This window comes from Ammospiza caudacuta, chromosome 4 (genome assembly GCF_027887145.1).
Source record: "Ammospiza caudacuta isolate bAmmCau1 chromosome 4, bAmmCau1.pri, whole genome shotgun sequence".
Taxonomy (NCBI): domain Eukaryota; kingdom Metazoa; phylum Chordata; class Aves; order Passeriformes; family Passerellidae; genus Ammospiza; species Ammospiza caudacuta.
Window position 1 is genome coordinate 19596195 of NC_080596.1, and position 17549 is coordinate 19613743.

At 44.7% G+C, this 17549-nt stretch overlaps 1 protein-coding gene across 1 annotated transcript in view; it reads right to left on the minus strand.

Moving 5' to 3' along the window:
* The window catches only part of ADGRL3 (adhesion G protein-coupled receptor L3), a 482163-nt gene extending 473303 nt beyond the window's left edge, over positions 1 to 8860 (minus strand). Inside the window, exon 1 of the mRNA XM_058804039.1 lies at positions 8612 to 8860. The gene's annotated coding sequence lies outside the window, so the exon portion shown is untranslated. The remainder of the gene's footprint in view (positions 1 to 8611) is intronic.
* Between the last annotated feature and the right edge of the window lie 8689 nt (positions 8861 to 17549).

The window sequence follows — 17549 nt, forward strand, 5'->3', positions numbered from 1 at the left end:
ATGAGTGTTCAAGGCCAGGCTGAATGAGGCATTGACGAACCTGGTCCAGTTGGGAGGTAACCCTGCCCATGGAAGGGGTTTGGAATAAGATGATCTTTAAGGTCCCTTCCAATTCAAACCATTCTATGATTCCATGATCCTGCTTCTCTTACTGAGATATAAGTAACATGCTAAGAGAGCTGGGCCTGTTCAGTCTTAAAGAGATGACTGAGAAGGGATCTCATCAATGTCTGTGCATATCCAAAGGGAAGTGTCAAGAGGATGTTTCCAGCTCTTCTTGGTGGTGCCAAGCAATAGGACAAGAGGCAATGGGCAGAAACTGAGGCATAGAAGTTCCACCTGAACATGAGGAAGAACTTTTATTACTGTCTAGGTGACCCAGCACTAGAACAGATTGCCCAAAAAATGAGTCTGCCTGACTGAGGATATTCAAGGACAGTCTGGATGCAAACCTGTGCAATGTGCTCTAGGATGATCCTGCACCAGTAGGGAGGTTGGATCAAATGATCCAGTGCGGTCACTTCCAACCTCATCCATCCTGTGATTCAGTGATTTCAGCCTCCCTTTGAATATCAGTGATGTTGTACAGAACAAGGCTCCCCACTCCTGCAACTGAAAGGCCTCGCACAGACTTCAGAAAGACTCATTGCAAACTGGTGACCTACTTAAGGAGATCTATAAAGTGCGTTATGATTGTAATTGTGGGTCCCTTGTCAGAAGGTCACAAGTTATCCCTCTATGCAGCATAATTGCTATATTTCAAATACCTATCAGGAAGAATTTTACTCAAGGAAGTATATGTCATTTTGGAGTTGTACCAAATAAAGCAGCAATTGTAACATTACATTCTTCTCAAAAAAAAAAAAAAAAAGACACACAGACATTCCACACACCTGCATCCATTAAAGATAATCCAAAATGACATTTTCTTGAAGAAGTCTGTGCTGTGGGAATTGCAAGTGCAGTAGTCACATCATAATTTCCCTCGGAAGGAAGTGGGATAGATACATCAAATTTTCCAACTATTACAGCTTGTGATTGCAATATCCAAAATCCAAAGGAATGACATTTTAGATTACATACACAGTTCCAACAAGCTTTAGCTGAGAAACAATGTCCAATATAGAAATCTGTGGTCTGCTGGAAACAGGAACGGCTCTTCTCTGGATACTCCAGATAAGCTATCTACTACAGGATTACAGACCAGCACTATGTACCTCCAGATAGACTTCACCTTAAAAAAAAATTCAGGATAGAATCTCAAAATCTTTTGTAAATGCAGGGAAAGAAAGGAGGGAGACAAAACAAACAAACAAACAAACCCAAACCAAAAATGCAAAAGAACGCAGCAACAGAAGTGGTAAGTAAGGATTCACATTACACAGCACATATGGGTAAAAAAACCACAACATACATCTTGCTGAAACAAAAACACCCAAACAACAAAAACCTGTGCCCTTTGAAGTGAGTGGCGGGAATCTGCACCATTTTGAAATCACAATGTTTCGGTCAGTAACACACACGCAAGGGCAAAGCAAAAGAAATTAACATGATCCCTGAAATTCTCAACTGTCTCCATCAGTGAAATGTATTCAAAAAGACAGCTACAAAGGGTGCTTTTTTATTTCCTTCAGCAGTCTTTGGAACAGAAAAAAAACCCCAAAATTAAAAAAAAAAAATTGTGGGGGACAAGGAAAGGGGGAAAAAAAGAGAAAAAATCCAGAGAGCTACTGAAAATGTCCTTAAAGGGTCAGCTGTCACGGGAATGCATTTGAGTATTCAAGGTACCCACCCATGCAGAACATCAAAAACTGGGCTTGGGTCCCTCCCCTATTCTCACGGGCTTGAATCAAGGCTTGGTTTGTGACACTGAAGAGCAAAGCAGGGCAGTACCTCTGCAGGGCTCCTAAAGAGAGACCCACTGATCAAACAGAACAGGGGCACTGCTTCTGCTTAGGGCCTCTCTTGTCTCCCGGTGTCCTCCAACATAACACACCTATTTTAGCACTAAAAAAACAGTTAACAGCTCAGCAGCTCCCAGTGCTGGGCTCTTCTGAGCTCAACTCCCCATCTAACCTAGGCCTGCCCAAAATTAGTATTAGCAGCATACTTCTAGCTAAAATGCCCCTTACTCCCTGCATGAAGGAAAATGTTGACTTTCCCAAGTATGCTGCAAACAGCACTTCTGCAACACACTGAAGCTTCTCTTCCTCACTCTGAGGGCAATGAAAAAATCTCATTAAGGCAGGCTTGGGATCAGCAACTTCAGAATGGAAAAAGCCTGCTACAACAAATAAGCAAGGACCAGAACTAACTCTGATAAAACATGTGGTTGCTCAACAAATCTGAAAATGTGGTTGTTCTATTTTGGTGTTGGACTATTAACCAAGCAACTCAGTTAAAATTTTACAACTGCAGGCCCCTGCACAACTTATTGTCCATTACTGCACTTACCAAAAAACAATCAGAAAAAAAAACAGGGAGAGTTTCCAGCAAGACAATTTAAAAAAAAAAAAAAAAAAAAAAAAAAAAAAACACAAAGAAAACCAACTCTATGCATCAGCACCATCATTTCACAAACAAACCTGTGTATGCACACATATGGACATACACATGTGGGTACATTTATGTTTTGGGTATAGGTGCAATTCTCAGATTTCACCTAAAGCCAAAACTCTATTTCATTTCCCCAAGTTTGACAAAAAAATCAGAACTGAGTCTGTTCCCCAAATCATAGTATTTATATGTCTATATATGTGCCTGCCCATGATAAACAGATGTTCTAAGACTGCATTAGTCAGAAGGTTCCTATTCCCCGAACTTTAAACAGTGCTCATTGATGTAGGGGCCTCACCTCTGTAAGTAGATTCTTGGTTTCTAGGGAGTGGCAAAGGGACTTACTGTAAAAACTCATATATATTGTGTGCAGTGACTCTCACAAATGAATTACTTGCCCTTGGTACAAAACCACTAAGAGTCTTACCCAAAGGGGCCAGGTTTAGACTAGACCACCTTTCAGAACAGTGCTGGGCTGTGTGGCACCTTTGAGCAGGACTTTGCAGTAGGGCAATTCAGAGCTAAATTTTAAGCATCACTTCCACAAAAGCACAGAGAGTCCTATTTCATTTCATTTTAACTTTGGGTTGCTGTAAGAAAACACTCATGTTGGTCTTTTGTATTTATGACACCCTGTTCTAAGTTTTAGAAACACACAGCTCCGTTCCAAACTTCAAAATCAATGACTCTACCTGATATAAATCAAAGCAACTGCAATCAAATCAGTAAAGCTCTCACAATTAATAGTAGCAAAGCTATAATCCAAACTACTCAAAACACTGTGCATAATATTTCAAAGCTGCTCCCTGACAGGTACCCACTGTAATGAATCGGAGTTGTGCTACAGGCCTCTGAAGCATTAGGTTTGTAGCCACTGAAATAATTCCTGTGTAATTACTCACATGTTGACTAACGTGCTTTAAAAAAATAATTTTCAAAAATCCTGGCAGAGTGAGCACCAATGGATGCTCTGTAAAGGTTTATTACTCTTAGGCATTTAAATGAAATCTACAACTTCATATTGCCTAACTGGGACAGCTGCCAAACTCCTCTTTGCTTTTTTCAGAATGGCGTTTATTTCATGACCCTTGAAACTGAAAGCTGTCAAGCCTCAAACAAAAGTGTCTTGATTTTAATTTTGGACTGTTTTCACAAACACATTTTAGAAGTGTACACAGATTTCTACTCTTCCTCTGTGTTCATTGCTTTGTTTGGCCTGAAATGCCACCTCTGGCAAAGATATTACAAAACAATTACTAGAAACTTGATGCTGAAGCAGGGGAATGGTTTTGAAAAGACACCTCATCTGAGATTCTGGAGCTTCCCTTCAGAAGATACCACATGTGAGATTCTTGAACATCTTCCCCTCACAGGGAAGCCAACAGAAGTGCTTCACTGACTACATTGGGAGCTCCCATCACAGACGTAGCAGTGCCTCCCTCGGATGGGAGTGGGCCTGAAGAAGTAGAGATTAAAAGCTCAAAAAGGGAGGGGGAAAAAAGACTCAGATAGAGGAAAACAAGGGTTTCAGGCAGGCTGAAAAAATCCCTCACTGAGCACCACTTAGTAAGTAAAACTGTGGTCCACAACACTATTAAAATGACATTTCCTGAAAAGACTAGCTACCTTACTATAGTTACAGATGCTTGGTGCAATGACTGGTAAAAGCATCTGCCTTACAGGCAAAATCAGAAGGCTCTCTAAAAAGACTGCTGAAATAAAAGCTGTAGTGACAAGGTGTCTTCAGAGAAGTTGTCTTAAAAATGAACACTTAGCTTGCAGACAGGAATTTTAGACTGCACTGTAGAGATTATCTAGTGAGGAATGTAAAGCAAGCATTACACTGCAAACCTGGAGGCCAAAACCAGGCAATGAGATAACGTCCTAGATAGGATCACATCACAGATTTGAGTAGGAGGTAGTTTCTTTGCCATTAAAGTAGGCAAGAATTAAAAGTAGATGCTTAAAAGCAAAGTTCTCCTTCTACTTCATCAGACTGTTCTGGGAGCTTCCACTGACACTGAGCACAAGGATGAGATCAGGGAGTGCTGGAGCATCTCAACACCTACAGAAACAGGACACACTCACACGCATCCCAAGCAGGGATTAAAGAGCCTCGCATTAAGTGCTGGTGAGGAGCGTGACAAACATTTGGCAAGGCAGGCATGACCCCAGGAGATGAGGCAGCCAGAGGCTAGCACTGTCACACCCCCTCACTGGGACAGGTACATTCCTACAAATACACCAGTGCATACTGAACTCCTGCAAATGACAATTTCTAGCTCTCCATCCTGCAACTGAAAGCACTGCCTGAAGACATAGCAGAGACTGAAGTGTGGATGTACACTCAGAATTTGGCATCATGGTGCATTTTTCATATTCCCATCCCAGCAGGAGGGCATCTATTGAATGAGAAAAGGACCAGCAGGGAAGAAATGGGCGTCCATAAACATCTCTCCAGAATGTCGATGCTCACCAGCACATCCTACTCCAATAAGCAGCCCATCAGAAGGGGCAGACAAAACCTTCTTTATTTTGCAGGGCTGCCTTGATATTTCACTACAGTCCTCAGCAACCCATCAATATTGTGATGTCTATCTCTCAGATGATCGCCACTCCAAAAAAAATTAATTTTAGAGTTGTTCTTACAAACCTCTTGTGATGTGCAAGATGCCTCTAGGGAATTAAAATCTTTATCAAAATCACTCCAATTGCAGCATTCAGCCATTTCCACAATCACCAAGTAATATAATTACAACAGGAAAAACATAAAAGAAACTTATTTAAAGCATAGAAATCCTTATTCTTATCCTCCATGCTTTAGCTTTTCTCTGATCCATTCTTGCTCCCTGAATTCCATCTCTTTCATCAATCTTTAACCCATCTTTTATATTGTGTCACACATTAAATTGCTTCCTAGTCAATCTACACCAGTCCCAACACTATTAGTATTAAAATTATTAATAAATCACCCATTCCTAGGACTTCTTCATTTACAAAGACTTCCCTCCCCCGTGTGCATGAATAAATGTGTTGATGATGCATCCACTCATGCTCTGAATGTGAAAACCCTGACGGCAGCATCAGGCCCTCCAGCTGAGTGCTGCCCAAAGCTAAAGGTCATGCACATTCCTGTTCAGTCCTGACTGATCATACGCTCTACCTGCCTCTAAATATCTATTTATTTATGTTTCTAACAGCCCTGCAACGCTGGGCTGAGACATCCAGCTCATCAGTCAGCTGGCTGATGTGCATGCCTGCATTTTCACCTACAAACCTGCTTGACTTCCCTCCCACCCAGCAAAGAGCACCAGCTTCATGTTAGCACCAGCAAGTACTGGGCAATTTACTTTCTGTTTCAGGAGGAAAAAAGCCTTTCCTGCAATCAGTGCTTGCACAGGCAAGCTGAGCACCTCTGCCACATCACCCCCGACTGGGAGGAAGGATGTGCTCCCCATGGCACCCCAACCTGGGGGATGCACAGCAAACAAAGGAGGGGGGTGGAGGACTGGATCCGGCAGGCACGGGGACAAATTCACATATCCCAGGCTAACACATAAACTACTTCATCTCCGGGGGGCACCAAGAAACTGAAACACCAGCTCCCACGCTTGTCACAAAAACACATCTCCACGAGGACTCGGTAGCCTCAACTCAATAAATACCATTAAAATCTCACTGCCTGCAAAGCAGCACTCAATGTTTTCACTATCATCAATCTACACTGTCATTTATCTTGTTCTGGAATTCAATGCAAAACTAAACATACCTTCTCTTTACCACCCCAAGAAGAAAAGGGAAAATGCATACTTATTCAATGACAGAAATTATTTGGAACTCACAGGTGAACACTAGCTTTACAGAAAGTTCAATCCTTTTGGAAATAAACATACCAGAGATTTCTACCCACTTTATTTTTTGCTAGCAGGTAACAAGACAGCAGTCACTTTATAGTAAACCAAGCCTAAATAAAGGAAAAGTACTCTTAAAGTACTCTTAAAGAGTAGGAACCAGAGCAGCCTCGACCACAACAAGGGGGTCTGACTCCTGTTCTCTCAGAGCACTTTAATCTTTAGGAAAAAAATACAGCTTTACCATGGAGCTCTAACCTGAACTTTGTCACCCAACATTGGCATGGATCTAAAGTGACAACTGCAGACTTTCTGACAGCAGCCCATTTTAACCTGTAACACCTGGTTTACTCCCATGAAAAGCTCCATGGAAGAATTCTTCCTAATGAATGCACAGTAGAAGCCTGTTCGTATTGCAAACCCCTGGAAATGATGATTAATGAGCTCTACAAAGCACATGCTACTACTCAATACCAAGCAGGCAGCATTGGCTGCGCTCTTAAGAGGCAGCATTCCACAATGAAAATGGATTTTATTTCTTTTCAACTCCAGGGAAGATTTCTTTTCGGTCAGCTTCGAAAATTCTGATCCTACACTCTGGAATAATGAATGCTATAATACAGATAGAAATTGCAGCCGGCAGACTACCTCTCTGCCTTATATCAAGAAACAGATGGCATTTTCGCCTTTTCCCTTGCATCTCAGCCTCCCTCTAAGCAGCTGGCTGCCTGGAACCAGAACTGTGAGAGTGAAAATGGCAATAACTCCTAAGGAGTGATCTAAACAGGAAAGTAAATACAATAGACATGGGCTGTTTTGGTTAAAACGATAATGAACTCCACAGTTGACAAGTAGAAACAATACACTGCTGTTGGCCAAAATACGAGTTGTTTTAACTACCGCAGAGAAGAATCTCATGCCTATCAGGAAAGGGAGAGAAAGAGAGGCTCCTTTCTTACCTCGCCACCCCTCAAGCAAGACCACACATCTGCCTGTCTGTAGGGGAAAGGGTAAGGAAGAAAGCCCAACTAAATGTATTGGAGGTCAGCGTTACTTCCCGGGACAACTCCGGGTGCAAGTCTGCTGATCAAACTCAGTCCAGGAAGACAATCTCCCAAATACCCAGGGCACATCTCTGGGGTAGTGTAGCTACATCTTCATTAGCACTAAGGGGCACCAGCTGGAGGAAGGCTCCTTAAACTGGGAAACAGGGCTGCTCTCCGGCCGGTGGTTCCTCCCCGCCATCAGCCTTACAGCCGGTACCTCCAAGTTACGCGGTCAAATGATTGCAAGGGGAACACAAATAAATAATTAAGGGAGCAAATAAAACAAAGGGTTAAAAGCAAAGCGGCATTAAAAACGCAATTCCAGCTATACATATCGGCCCTTGCTCAAAACAAACGCCAGCCCTGTACTGAGAAGAGGCAGCAAAGGCAGCCTCACGGGCAGGAGGTGGGAGCTCCGCACATCCCTACCTACACCGAACGCTCCGCTCCCCGGCTGCACGGCAAGGCGAAGCTCGCTCCCCGCGTCTACCTGTAACCCGGGGCTGCTGGATTCACACCTCTGCCCAGCCCCTCACATCCAGCACAGGCAGCCCCCAACACGCACCCCCAATTCGGCAGCATCCCCCCTACTCATGCCCCCCGATATCCAAGAAAGCAATCGCTTCCCGAGGCAGCCTTCAGCGATTAAACAGCAACGCAGATCCACGAAGGAGCGGGCATGAAGACGGGGAAGGGGGGGAGAAGGGGGGGGAGAAGGGGGGAGATTGAGGGAACATAATGAAACTCACGAATTCCTCAGTGTAACACCAGCAAACCCCCCGGTCCAACGTGGTGCCTTTCACAGAAAAAGACCAAGAGAGAGCAAGAACAAAACCTACCCGGTCCCCTTCATCTCCCCACTGTCTTTTCCACCCTAGCTGCCCACAGCCAAACCAGGCTGGAGCCTACAAGGCATTTCCAAACAAGATGCACACCCCTCGTCTCCACTGTCGCCCAGCATGCAGACCCAGAGAGATGCTCCCCCGTTACCTGGAGGATCCAGCCCCCCTGAAGACAAACTACCCTTATTAGAGCATAATTCAATCCAAGCGTGCGCCCAGGGCGGCCGGCACCCTTCAGCCCAGCGCAAGCGGGCAAGGGAGCAACTGAGGGCCAGGCAAGGGCTGCCGAGCATCCATCCATCCGCTCCTTAGTTACCTTTAGTCACCTCCGGCTCCTGAGATGCGAGTCCCCATCAGATCCTCAACAACCTGCAGCAGGGAGCTGCTGCCACAATCCAGCCATTAAAACCAGAGGTGGGAGTAGGAAGCAGACCTGGCCACAGTACCAAAGCCCCCAGCCAGGAGGAAAAGGGGGCCGGACGAGAAGCACGGACGTCCCTCTCAATCAAGGAAAAATTAAAAAAAAATTAAAAAAAAATAGAAAGAAGTAAAAGTCTTTCCTTTTTTGCCGTGTTCTTCTGCTACACAAGCTTCCTCCCGGAGGACGAGTGTGTGAGGATGGGGGAGGCAATCACTCCCTCCTCTTCCCCGCCGTCGCCGACCCCTCTGGACGAAAGCCCCGCTCCGATTTACCTCCTCCAGGTGGGCAACTTCAGAGCAAGGTGATGTCTCCGGAGCCGGCGCCAGCGGCCAGGCGATTCGGATGCGGCAGAGTCATTGCCTGTGCTGCTGCTGCCGCTGCTGCTGCCGCCGCCGCCGCTGCTGCTGCTGCTGGGGAAGAACAGCCGCTGCCGAAGAGACCACCAAAAAAAAAAAAAATAAAAAAGGAGAGAAATCTTCCACCATCCCCCTTTCTCTCTCTCTCCCCTCCAGCACCAGCCGCTCTTCGCATCCGCTCCCCTGCCCGCGGCCCCTCGCTCCGCCGGGGCTGGGGGACACAAAGGCGCCCGCGCAGAGGGAGGCGGGTGGTCCTCAGCCCCCGGCGCTCCGCAGACACCCTGGATCCTTCCTCCTCTTCCTCCTCCTCCTCCCGCTGCGGAGACCGCCAGCCCCGGCGCGGCGCGACGCGGCTCGGGCGGGCGGGCGGAGGGGGCGGCTACGCGGGCGCGGAGGGGGCGGCTGGGCGGGCGCGCCCCGCGCGGTGCTCAGCGGGCACGGGGGGGCCGCATGGCCGCCCCGCCGGCTTGGCACGGCTCGGCTCGGCACAGCGCACACGCTCCGCACACGGGCAGCGCTCTCCGGGCCGGCGGGACCCGCGGCATCCGCGTCCCCCGCAGGGCCGAGCCGGGAGCGGGCAACGGAGCCCGGGGAGGAGGCGGCGGCGGGCGGCGCGGCGCTGCTGCCCTGCCCGGCGGCGGCCGCACGGAGCCGGGCGGGCGGCGAGCCGAGGGGCGGGGGAGCGCCGAGGGCCCGGATCTGGGTTGCGCGGACGCGGGCTCCACCTAGCAGCCGGCCGGCACCGCACCGCACCGCCGCGCCCGCACTGCCCGCACCCGCTGCGGTGCCAGCCTCCGGCCCGCACCACCTGTCCCGCAGCCCCTCCCGAAGGATCCCGCACCGCCCCGTTGGACGCTCTGCCCCTGGCTCCCCTGCCAGGTAGCCAATGGCAGCCTCCACACTGGGCACGGACCTCGCCGCACACTGGATCTCCCACGTCCCGATTGGCCGCTTGGAATTTTGTGCCCATCCGAGCGGCCAATTGCAGCCTGCCTTTGCGGCACCGATCCATCGCCTGTGCGGTTCCCTCAGCCGCGATTGGGTGCTCTGCCCGCTGCTGCCCTCCCAGAAAGCCAATGGCAGCTTGTGTTTCCAGCTCAGACCCATTCCCCGCTAGATTCCCCAGCTCACCATTGGCCTCTCAGCCTGTCGTCCCCATCCAAGCAGCCCATCAGACCCTACCTGCTGCTCAAGGATGGTCTCCTTGCTGCCCAGCACAGGGATGGGGCTCAGGGCAGCCTGGCATCAGCTGGGGCAGCAAGACACACTCTGTCCTTGCCCTGGCACCCTCAGCATGTGGGAAACACAAATCCCCTCGTCTCCTGAGAGTCAGGAACCTCCAGGAAAAAGGATAAGAAGCCTGCCTTTGTGTTAACATTTGTAATCTTACATGCTTACATGGGATCTCTGGAAATAATGGTGCTTGACTGAAACATGCTAAAAACTTCCCTCACAAAGCAAATTGTTTGTTTCATTTTGGTTTGTGAGGGAAGGACCTAAACAAATGAAGCTCTTTTAACAACAAAACAAACAAAAAAGTAGATTTCAGAAAATCATAGTTTTCTAATTGCCTGAGTGCAACACACCACACTTTATCCCAGTGACCAGACCTGTCCGGGGAGTTGCTTCTGCACTCCCAACTTTGACTCTAGCCAAGAGAGCTGGAAGGGCCCAAATGAGGCCTCCTGGTCCAACCCAATGGAAGATCCACTCAGTTAATTATCCTGCTCAGCTTTTTCCTTAACAAGCTCTTAAGTATCCTTGACGATGGAGACCTTGCAAGGCCATTCTTTTAAATGGGATAAGGGAATTAAGTAACCTTGTTTGTTAACTCAGACCATGAGTAAGGAAGATGCTCACACATGTTCCTAGCTGAATTGCTAGTTAGGCAGGCACAGAAATATGTATTTAAGGTTAAGAACTGCTATTCTGGATGCATTGATGTGCAGTGGAAAATTAGTACCAATAAACATAAGTGCTGTTTTCCCAATAATAAAATCAAGGCCCATTCACTGACACTGCAAAAATAAAGAAAGAATATCGACTGTGGTCACGGAAGGGAAATCTACAATTTTTAACAGATCTATCTCAACCATTTCCAATAGATCTCTGCAAAGTCTTGTTAGAGAACACCTCCCCTTTTGCTACATGGCTGCAGAATATCCACATGTCCAAGTGAATTATGCTCAATCTTCTACAACAATTTGATTTAAGAAAAAGAAGATTTCAAAGCAATTAAAAAGCCGTTGTTCTTTGGACCTTGCATTTGACTCACCAAAATTATTATTCCCAGTGGAAAAAGTCCTTGGAGAATCTACTGCTTCATCTTTGGGAAAATCCTTTTTGTAACAGCCTTTCTTCCAGGGTCTGCATGGAAGGGAAAAACAAAAAATGAAACAAATAAGCAGAACAACCACCAAAAATCCCCACAACACCGACCAACCAAACAATCTCACCCCCAAAAAAAACCCAAATCAAACTAGCAAAACCCCCAAATCTTGAATACTGCTTCTGCTGAGATGCTCAAAGATATGAGATTCTTCAAGACACAATTACCTCTCTGATGATATTCATCATTCACCATACATGCTCTGGGAATGAAACAAAGCCCTACAACTTGAAATTATATTTTCTCTATATCTTTAAGCTCTGTTTTAATGCAGAGATGAGAATGAAATCAATGTTCAGCCAGTGAGTAACAAAAAGACAAAAATCCACTAAGTTAAGTGTGGTGGTGTGGGTTTTTTTTTTTCCCTCTCATAGCACTGCATATAATGAAGATGGAAAAAACCCAGTAAATTGTGGGGGGAGGCAAGGAAGAGCTTCAAAATGCCACCAGCCTGTTGCGCTGTTGGTGCTTTTTAAAATCATGTCTCAGACTTAATGCCGTGAGTCACCCCAGAAAAACTTAGGCACAGAATAGTTGCAGTAGGTTGTGCAGTTGTCTCCAGAGGCAACAGCAAGATTATTCCCCAAAGGATATTTTCCCAGTACTTTGTCCAGCAAAACTTGAAATGTGTCCAGGGATAAGGTTTCCACCAATTCCCCTGAGTGATTACTCCCCAGTCTCATATATCTCACCATTTGGAAGATTTTCCTGCTGTTCAGCCTACATTTTTGCATTTCTTAATTTCATACTATTACTTGTGATTATGGCCCAAATTAATCAAAGTATTTCAGTGCATGCTTAAATTTAGGTATGTGCTGAAGCTCCGCTGAAATCCTGGACATTGGTGTTTTGCAGGGCTGATGGATCTGCACATGTTTTAGCACTGTGCTGAATTGGGACCATGCATCATGCAAAATAATTATCTTTCTCTTACATATTTTTAAGCCATTATCCTTCCCCTGCTTAATTATTGATTAGATAAGCTATATATTTGAGCTACTTAATCTCTCCTTGTGTATCACTCTTTCCAAGAGTCTGATCATTTTTCTTTTTCAGATCTGAATTCCCTGAAACTCTTCCATGTTTTTTGAGGACGGGTAATGAGGTATTGCAATTTAATGACATATCCCAGGTGTGATTACTTAAAGAGCAGTTATTCTGTGCGGTCTGAGGATATAACTTACCTTCACCAGCAACCCCAGAGCGCATTGATTTGTTGTGCTGCTCTATCATTTTGTAAGACTCTATAATCTACTCCTATTCTTTTCCATATCCATCACCCCAGCATTCAGATATTTTTTACTTGCATAGGCAGACAGCATTCAGGCCTTGAAATTCAGTGTGGTGTTTTACATTGGGAAACCTGTAACAGAACCAAATTGCAACCTTAGAGAGGTTTCCAGAACACTTTATTCAAAAAAAAAAAAAACCAAAAAACCAAACTCTGTTTCAAGTTGTCTTGTTTGAATCTGTTCACCCAGGATTTTGAGTTCCCAATCAATTTACTTCAGGAGGATTTGTCACACATACCAACCTGGCACCGTGGTGTCTGCATCATTTGTTGCTCATTATTCCATTATTCCCCAGGTAGATGTGGGGCTTTAATGATAATTTCATTATTATTTTGAGGTTTAAAAGTGGGTTTACTGAGTTGTAATTGACAGTGATTTTGATTATTTTCTTTTTTTCTTTCTTTTTCTGAAGATATGTCCTATTTGCTTTCTCTCTTTCTCTCATATTTCCATTAACTTCCATAAACAACTGTCACTGAGCCATTACATTCTGTAATGAATTACCTTATTGTCAATGATGCATGTCATCTGGACCAATTCATGGATAGACATTTCTGTTTTCAGCACCGTTACCAGTTGTCCTACACAAAGCATACAATGTTTACTTTACTTCATGATCAAGTATTATGGTTGGTTTTCACCATTTTTTTTTCAATCTGAAGTACTGTCATGACAAAACTACATGAATTTTTAAAAACAAATGCTGTGGAATGATACAAATAAACATCACTGACTTCCTCCTATAGATCCAGCAAAACTTAGCTTATCTCTGATAAACCCACATTTTCATCATAAAATCACAACAATTCAAGCAGATGGATGGATGGATGGATGGATGGATGGATGGATGGATGGATGGATGGATAGATAGATAGATAGATAGATAGATAGATAGATAGATAGAAGAGATGGATGGATGGGAACACTGAATTAGATTTCGACAGACTCCACATTCTGTGTTTTCTTCTCCACCATCATCATCTCCTCTGTGGTCCTGGTTTAGGAAAGTATTGTAAGATCCCTCCCTGCAAGGGAAGCTCCTCATGTTTTTGCATGCTGAATTTTCCCACACTCATTTTTAGGCATGAAATTCATCAGGATTGATTGCACTGGACTCAAGCAAAATTCCAAAATAAGGAGCAATTCAAAAGCAGAAATCAGTGACAAGGCTCATATTTAGTCTGACTTTTTTAGTCTCTTCCTCCTAATATGTACCTTAATTTTTCTAGGTGCAAGAATAACCTCAAAAAATAACAGAAGACCCCCTCCCATATTACATAGAAAATGCAACTGATAATGATTTAATTTTGAAAACATGGGCTGTCAAGAAAATGCTTTGCATTTAAGGGATTGTTTAAGCCATAGCATACTGGTCACCCATAGTAGATTTGCAGTAGCATGGCACCAACAGAAAAGCCTAAAGGAGAGAAGGTGCCATGGGATGGCTGGTCCCGTCTAACTTAGAGCTAACATATTTCCTTGCAGCCTGTTCATGTCCAATGCCTTGTGCAGCAGAAGATGGGTTCTCAGTCTCTCAATAACAGTGTGCTGGTTTCAGCCGGGGTAGAGTTAATTTTGTGCACAGAGGCTATTATTGGGCTGTGTTTTGGATTTGTGCTGAACACAGCGATGATAATCTAAAGATGTTTCTGTTATTGCTGAGCAGGGCTTGCACAGAGCCAAGGCCTCTTCTATTGTTTGTACTGCCACGTTGGCAGGGAGCTGGGGATGCACAGGGGGTTGGGAGGAGACACAGCCAGGCCAGGTGACCCAACCTGACCAAAGTAATATTCCAGACCATGTGGCATCATGCTCAGTCTATAAAGTGGGGTGAAGAAGGAGGAAGGGGGGACGTTTGGAGTGATGGCGTTTTTCTTCCCAAGTCAGGTATACTGGGGGACCCTGCTCACTTGGAGATGGCTGAACACATTGCTACCCATGGGAAACACTGAATTAATTCCTTGTTTTGCTTTGCCTGAGTGTACTGCTTTTGCTTTCCCTATTAAACTGTCTTTATCTCAACCCACGGGTTTTCTAGCTTTTGCTGTTCCAATTCTCTCACCAGTCTTACTGGTGGGGGAGTGAGTGAGCTTTTGCATGGGCCTTTGTTGATGGCTGAGGTAAACGATGACAAACAGAAATATGCCTGATTTTCTTTTGGTATTCCTACTCTTTTGGTGGGTGTCAGTACTGTTTCAGTGTTTCCTGAAGCAGAGGCAGTAGGGACATGGAAAGACTTCCTGGCATAGATAGGGTGTTGCCCTGAAAAGTGCAGTATTTAGTCCAACTGGGAAGGCTGTGCAAACCCACTGTGGAACGCTGGTGGTGACTCATGGCTTAGACATGGATTGCAAAATGGCCATGCATAAAGGCTGTCTGAACTGTTGACTTGGATCTGTCTGTAGTCAAGGTAATAAGGCAATTAGACACAAAAATCATTAATAATTTAGCTTAATTGAAACCTAACAATATAGACTTCCTCTGCAATTCCAAGTTATTTCAACTGTTTGGAAAGCATGACCTGTCTCTGTTGTTCTAGTACATTTGTAATGTGGGAGAAAATAGAAATTGTCACTAGAATTTCACTTTAAAGAACTTCAGTTGCTTTTTTTTCCCGTTAATTTGAACCCATGAATTCTCAGAGCTAGCTCTGATTCTATTTTCAAATAAAGGCTCTTTTTGTGTGTGGATAAATTAGGCTGTAAGATGTAACTGGCTGTTGTAGAGCGGGGGAGGGACTTCGATGCAGAAGTCATGTTGAAGCAGATGGGGGTGCTGAGCATGCTTCAGCCAGGCTAAATGGGAAGAGCAATTAAATGCTCTTCCACACAGTTATTGCTGAAACAACAGGAAGCAGAAATAGCAGAGTAAATAAGCTGTGCCATCAGAGAGGTTTCCCTGGAACTGACAGCAAATTTGGAAGCAAAGGGGTTTGTTGCTTGCAGCTGCTGGTGAAAGTCACAAAAGTTCAGGGAAACCAGGAAAAACCCCAATAAACAGCAAAAGCAATGGTTTAGTTGAGATGGAGAAGCAGAATGATTTTTAGGACCAAAAAGGTGGACAGCAATTTCTGGGCTGCTTGTTGATTTACTCTTGTAGTATTCAGGAAAATCAGATGTTCTTCGAAACCAACAACACACAGATATTGGTGCCCATACTCCTTAGGAAACCAATAGACTGACCTTTATCTATAGGGCACTTGAAAACATTCATTGCATGCTGCAATTTAGCCTAACTCCATCAGCCAGGATCATGGAGCCTTGAGGCACTGGAAGAAACCATGTCCCAGCCATGAGCAAGAGTGGCAAATCCACCACTAACACAGAGTTACCATGAAGGATGAATTGTACTAATGTCCAGAAGGTAAGGTGCCAGTTCCACCCATGAGAAAGTGGCAAATCCACCACTAGCACCCCTCACAGTGTTACCATGAAGGATGAACTGTTCTGATGTCCAGAAGGTAAGGTGCCAGTTCACATTGCTTGCTGGGCTGGAGAGAAGTTTGAGCTATTGGGAGAAATGTTGTGCTGGCCCTGGGGACTGCTGGGCACGGTGCTTTTGCAGTACTATTAACTATTTTGCAGATACTATTAACTGTCTATCCTGTAATGCTGATATCATCTGTAAACACTTATCATACCTATCTCCTGGCAAGCAGGATAAGAGAGAAAAAAACACAAGGGAAAATACCACTCTTTTTGCAACTCTGTGGGAGGATTTAGAGCCATTTGGGAACCAAAAGTAGGAAATTATCACAGCTGAGAAATTGGTGTTTTAAAGGTACTCTCAGAGGACTTTGACTGCCATAGTATAAATTTAGTATTCATGGTATTAATGGAAAAATTCTAAACTGAACAGGAAATTAACTTTCTTACTTGAGGTTATGCTGCAGTGGTAAAGTGATCCTAATTATTTTTAAGACTAAATGCTATTGCTGAGGGTAAATCAGGTTTCAAAAAGAAAGAAATCAATAATGCAAAGATAGATTTTGAAGATTTCAAATAATAAAACTAGGTAGAGTGGTTTGTGTCAAATACAACTGAAAATCCCTTCAGTGAAACGTGCATAAGGCTCAGTCTTGAGCTGATACCTCATGCATACAATTTAATGAATAAAAAACATAAATTAAATAAGATTGGGTCAAAACATAGACAAAGGGATTATACCGAAAATCAGAGCTTTAAGAAATGGGTGGTTGTGCAGACACACGCACATTGATCTTTTTGGTCTTCTACATGACCTTTTTGCCTCCTGGACTCCGTTTCAGAAATCAGTAGAATGATTTTTTATTAAGTTCAGTTTTCTTTTAACGCATAACAGCAGTCACTGAAATAATGGCTTTTTTTACCCCCTACTGTACAGTTGATTGGCACGTCCTTGTTTCACACATTCATTTCATAAATCTTTTAATGCTTCCTCTGATTGAGTCACAGGAAAATGATCCAAGACAAATGGGCAATCTGATCCTCAGATAGTTAGCACAGTGCCTGGCAGCTGAAGATAAAGCAAACAAAACACCAAAGTGTACCAGCAGAGGCACCCAACAGGAAGAGATGACTGAAATGCAGAAAGGGCCATAGGACTCCCACCTGAGGGCTGTGTGAAATGCTGAGTAGCCCATTACCAAGGTACTGATACCATAACAGTGCAAAAAGGGTGACAGTGCCAGGTAGTCTTGAATGTTCCTTAGCATGGCTATGTATGTAGCCAGCTAGTTTTATGTGCTCATTAGGGCTTTAGAAGAAAGGTCTTGCTGAGACAAATGCTGAAAGGGAAAGAGGAGCAAGCAAGTTGTA